The sequence below is a fragment of the Tachyglossus aculeatus genome, chromosome 1, assembly GCF_015852505.1.
Source record: "Tachyglossus aculeatus isolate mTacAcu1 chromosome 1, mTacAcu1.pri, whole genome shotgun sequence".
NCBI lineage: Eukaryota > Metazoa > Chordata > Mammalia > Monotremata > Tachyglossidae > Tachyglossus > Tachyglossus aculeatus.
Window position 1 is genome coordinate 92,532,247 of NC_052066.1, and position 5,994 is coordinate 92,538,240.

Here is a 5,994-nt window from a genome sequence, read left to right on the forward strand (position 1 = left end):
AATTCCTTAACAAGGGAACTCTGGGCAGAATTCAAACACATCCAGTGTAATCATTCTGATACAATCAATGTGTCTAGGAAATAGTAAAAATGACACTCTGCATATAGTAAGCGCTCAATAAATACAATTGAATGAATGTAGGTTCAAAAGTCACACTCTGCTAGTACATGTAGCACTAACACATTGTGTTTCTTTGCCTCCTGCCAAATGGATGGCCTTACACTTGTGCTTAAAATAGAGATTGGCTAAATTGGATAAAGGGAACCTTTCACTCCAAGCTCAGTTTTGATTCAAATAACCTGTATTTGAATGTAGTTTTGTCCAGAGTAAGATGACATACTAGCTACTTACACATAGTCACCTCTGATATTCTTTGGTGAAGAGATTCCAGAATTGCCTTGCCAGAGTAAAGTAATCATGAGTCACCTATGAAGGAAACAGTCCTTCCATATTAGAGTCAAGGAGGGTTTGAACACACATTTATAATAACTGCAGTCTTCGTCATCAATGATGGGAAGTAAATCAGGGATTTCCTATTTCCTTTTCCATTGATGATAGAGCTCACACAAGTATCAGGTTCCCACCCCATCTTTCCAACTCACACCTTACGCTGCTGCCCAAAGACACAAATAGATCATCATATTGCTCCAGATGAGTAATTAGAGGAAAAAGTAACCAGACTCAGTACACATGCTGCACTAATCAGAAATTATGTAAATAGGGCTTTTTACATATTAGAAAATCAAGCTCATCTCAAATCCTCATCACTCCTGTCAAATTGATTGCTGCTGGGTACGCATTCCAGAAATCCTTATTTAACTAGCAGCCGTGTCACTAACTGCTGAAATCCTGTTGCGTTTCGTAACATCCTTGCAAAGGAGCAAAACAAGAATGACAATAAAAAGGGTTAAATCAGAAAAAAAAAACATTAAGCGAAACTCCATTCAGGTGGTAGTGTAATAAGCCTGTCATTGCCATTTGTCAGAGAGTCTTTAAAACACCTCTTTATTGTGGGATTCCTATCTGGGGCTGAGATCTAAGTGAAGGAAAAGAAGGTGGGACTGAAACCGTCCTTTTGGTAGGAGCCAGGTGCTACCAATGAGACACAAAGCATGGGAAATGGCCAAACCCTAGAAAATTAGTCTGATGAACCCAATCTCACCTAGGGTTCCTGAGCCACTGCAAAGACAAGTTTCTTTTGAAACCTGGGACCAACTGCTGTGGGAGCAATCTGTAAAAAGCAACAACTGTCACCTCTGCAACTTGTTTTGACAAAAGATTGCCTGACAGAACCCACTTTTCCATAACATAACTTGGGCCAAGTTCAAGTTATGGAAAAACAACTATGGTCATTGCATTTGAGTGCACTCAAATCTTCAGGGTATAGAAGAGCAAAAAGCATTTGGAAAGAGAAATACAGGAATGTTGGGTTTAAGGACGAGAAGGGAAGGATAAACAACAAATCTTTGAGAAGGAGGTATTTGAAACGCCAGTGGATTTGGTGCTGAAGGCCTCCACATATAACAAACTTATTAATTAGACTTTAATAAGCGTGGTATTTCTTAAAGTGCTTTCTAATAATAATAATAATGATTACGGTATTTGTTAAGCTCTTACTATGTGTCAACCACTGTTCTAAGCACTGGGGTAGATACAAGGTAAGCAGGTTGCACCATGTGGGGATCACAGTCTCAATCTCCATTTTACAGATGAGATAACTGAGGCCCAGAGAAGTGAAGTGACTTGCCCAAGGTCACGTAGCAGACAAGTGGTGGAGCCGGGATTAGAACCCATGGCCTCCTGATTTCCAGGCCCATGCTCTATCCACTACGCCATGCTAGGTCCCACGCACTGTATTAAATTCTGAGGTAGATACACAGTCTCTGCCCCAAATGGGGTTCACAGTCTTAGAGGGAGGGAGAACAGATATTTAAATCCCATTTTACAGAAAAGTTAAGTGACTTGCCTAAGGTCACACAATAGGTCACACAATAGGCAAGTGGCAGACTGGGGATTATAACACAGGTCCCCAACTCAAAGGCCTGTGTGATTTTCAAGTATACCACACTGCCTCACAACATAGGTTTTTATCGATAAAATAAAATCAGTCATACAGTGGTGTCTATTGAGTTCTAACGGTGTGCAGGGCACTGTACTAAAAGCTTGGGAGAGTCTAGGTGCTGGGATTCTGCTGCTTTCTCTAAGGAATTTATCCATGGCCCCTTCACCACAGAGATGAAAGTGTCCCAAGGAAAGAGGTAATTTAGGGACTTCACAGCATAACACAAGTGCCCTGGTGGGGCTGTCGTTCCACTTTACGGAGGTACTGAGTTGTAAAAGGAAATGGAAAGCTAAATAAATATGAGTAGGTTTTTGTAGAGTAATCGAAACATCATTTGCCAGAAGTCAATGACTGCACAGCTCTTTAAGCCCCACCCTGATCCCTGTACTGAGTGTGCTTTTAGGCTATAATGCCACAACTAAGAGTTGATGTGGATAGGGTAATGAAATTTGTCATTATTTAAAGTAATGAAGGTTGACTACACTCCAGTTTCTCTAGGAACTAATAACCTGAGGGGATTGTCCATGCATTTGTCTGGAATCTGTCCTGAATCCCGACATTCCAAGACAAACCAATGACCTAATGTGGAGAGACAGCAGAAATGACACCAAAGATACCTGCCACCTCCCCTCGGTAATTTTACTGCAATCCCAGGCGCAAAAATGGCAAACCTCAAGATCCTTGGGTCCTGAAATGGACCAGTCTGAATCAATCGATCAATCAATGGAATTTATTGAACACAATGTATGCAAAGGATAGTACTAAGCACTGCGGACTGTACTAAAGTTCTTCAGATAGTATAATACTACAAAGTTGGCAGGCATGTTCCCTGCCCCCAAGGAACTTGCAGTTTAGAGGTGGGGAGAGATATTAACATAAATTATGAATATGTACATAAGTGCTGAGGGTGGGGTGAATATCATATGCTTGAAGGGTATAGATCCAAGTTCATAGGCACCAGGGTCTGAACAATCTATAAAACCCTCCCAAGCCCTAGCTCAAACTAGGAGGGCTTGAGTCCAACAGATATGTTGATCATCAGTCCCAAGGCCCTATATGAGTCATAAGAGGAGTATGAACTGGTTAGGGAAACAATCATTTCTGATAATCTCAATTAAAGACATCTCCACTTGGACTTCTCACTGACCCCCTCAAACTTAAAATGCCCCAAACAGAGCTCCTCTTTTTCTCTCCCAAACTGTGTTCTCCCACTGACTTTCCCATCACTGTAGGAAACTCATCATCCTCCCTGTCTCACAAACCTGTAACCTTGACACTATCCTCAACTTCTAGACTATGAGCCCATTGTTGGGTAGGGACCGTCTCTATATGTTGCCAACTTGTACGTCCCAAGCATTTAGTACAGTGCTCTGCACACAGTAAGCACTCAATAAATACGATTGAATGAATGAATGAATGAACTTACCTCTTTCATTCAACCCACATATTCAATCTGTCACCAAAGCCTGTTTATTCTATCTTCACAACATCGCAAAGTCTGCCCCTTCTTCTCCATCCAAACCGCTATTACGTTTATCCAAGCACTTAGTAAACCCTGTTTTGTCTATGCATCAGTCTCCCTGCTGACCTCCCTGCCTCTTGGCTCTCCTAACTCTAATAATAATAATAATGTATTTTTTAAGCACTTACTATGTGCCAGGCACTGTTCAAAGCACTGGGGTAGATGCAGGATAATCAGGTTGGATTGAGTCCCTGTCTCATGTGGGGTTCACAATCTTAATCCCCATTTTACAGATGAGGCTCAGAGAAGTTAAATGACTTCCCCGAGGTCACACAACAGACAAGTGGCAGAGCTGGGGTAAAAACCCTGGTCCTTCTGACTCCCAGGCCCATGCTCTATCCATTAGGCCATGCTGCTTCTCTAATCCTCACTATGCCCAAATAATTTTTCTAAAAAAAGTTCAGTCCATGTTTCCCACCTCCTTAGGGATCTCCATTGGTTACGCATTCACCTCCACATCAAACAGAAACCCCTTAACTTGTGACCTTGGGGAAGTCACTTGATTTCTCTGGGCCTCAGTTCCCTCATCTGTAAATTGGGGATTGAGACTGTGAACCCCACATGAGACAGGGACTGTGTCCAACCTGATTAGCTTGTATCTACCTCAGCACTTAGAACAGTGCTTGGCAAGTGCTTAACAAATGCCATTATTACTATTATTATTATTATTATTTGGTTTTAAAGCACTTTTAAAGCTTACCCCCTCTTACCTTACCTCACAGATTTCCTACTACAACTCAGATCATATGCTTTGTTCTCTAACACCAATTTATTCAGTAAACATCAGTCTCATCTATCTCTTTGCCAAGCCCTTACCCTCACCCTCCTTCTGGCCTGAAACTCCCACCACCATCATATCTGACAGACGATCATTCTCCCCACCTTCAAAGTCTTATTAAAATCACATCTACTTCTAAAGACCTTCCCCGACTAAGCCAGTTCCACAATAGATTGGTGAATTTTGCTCCACGAAACGTTATTCAGGCAAAATCCTTCAAGATGATATGACAAATTGGCATTTTTTAATTGCTACTAATTGATTCATCTCATACTTTGAATTATTAGGTCATCTGATTTTCCGCTAGGAAGACTATGAGACTGTAATAGGAAATCAGTGAGATAAGGTACGAGTGGATAAACTGGAACAATTGGGTTGTTGCTCCCACCCATGAGCCAGGCTGAGTGTGTGAAGGGAGATCTGTGCATGCGCATAGTTTCCGAAAGAGGATGGAGAGGCCACTCTGGCAGGGGTGGATGGGAAGTCTGTCAGCCCTTTTCCCTCCCCTCAGAGGAGAAAGCAGCACAAACAGAAATGGCTCTGTCCTAGCTCCTCAGGAAGGCTTGTTCTGTCCAAGGTCCATGTCCCCACAGGGTGGGTGGAGGGGATGAAACAAGAAGACTCTTGTTTGTTTTCTTTTTTATTTACAAAATCAACAAAATATAATTCCCTGGATCCAGCAGCAGTCTGAGGAGCAGCAAGGGGAGCTCTGTGGCCACTGTTGGCCCCAGTGGGGATACATGCGAGGGGTGGGCTCCAGACAGGCATCGATCAGATTGCATCATCTGACTGGAGGAGGAAGTGATACCATGTTGGATTTTAGTTTAACCGCTTTGTCTCATTATTAGTAGAACTGATAGGGCACACATATAAACTCATAAACTAAGAAAAAGCCTCTTAACCAAATCCCAACCCTGATATGGACCCATATTCATCCTCAGTACTTTTGTCTAATCTTATGCTGTCGTCATCTACAATCCATAGCAATGCCGTGGACACATCTCTCCCAGAACTCCCCACCTCCATCTGCAATTGTTCTGGTAGTGGATCCATAGAATTTTCTTGGTACACATACAGAAGTGGTTTACCATTGCCTCCTTCCAGGTGGTATACTTGAGTCTCCACCCCCGACTCTCTCCCATGCCGCTGCTGCCCAGCACAGGTGAGTTTTGAGTTGTAGCAGATTGCCTTCCACTCGCTAGCCACTGCCCAAGCTAGGAATGGAATGGGTAGGCCTCTGCTTGACTCTCCCTCCCATAGTCAAAACTGGTAGAGTACTGGAAACTCTCCAGGTGTGGTGTAGGGAATGTATCTGTTATATTGTTGTTTATACTTCCCAAGGGCTTAGTACAGTGCTCTGCAGACAGTAAGCACTCAATAAATACAATTGATTGATTGACTGATTAACTTGGGTGCCACCCTCTTCCCAGACAACCACTCTAAATAAGGCCAAGAATCAGAAATTAAGTCCCTACCCCCAAAGCAAATGAAGTTGAAAGATAACAAGCTTTCTTCCTTGTTTCCTACAGGAAAGTAAAACATTAAACAGTGTGAGAGATAACACAGAGATTAGAGAGAATGGAAATTTCTTCTTTACTGGAAAGGTGACTGAAAAGGAGTAGGTTTTGAACT

The 5,994-nt window shown here is 42.5% G+C and overlaps 1 non-coding gene across 1 annotated transcript; it reads right to left on the bottom strand.

Moving 5' to 3' along the window:
- Positions 1-5,534: 5,534 nt before the first annotated feature.
- On the bottom strand, positions 5,535-5,672 carry LOC119937488. Its single transcript, XR_005454127.1, has one exon. It is a non-coding gene; the product is annotated as a small nucleolar RNA SNORA7 (small nucleolar RNA).
- Between the last annotated feature and the right edge of the window lie 322 nt (positions 5,673-5,994).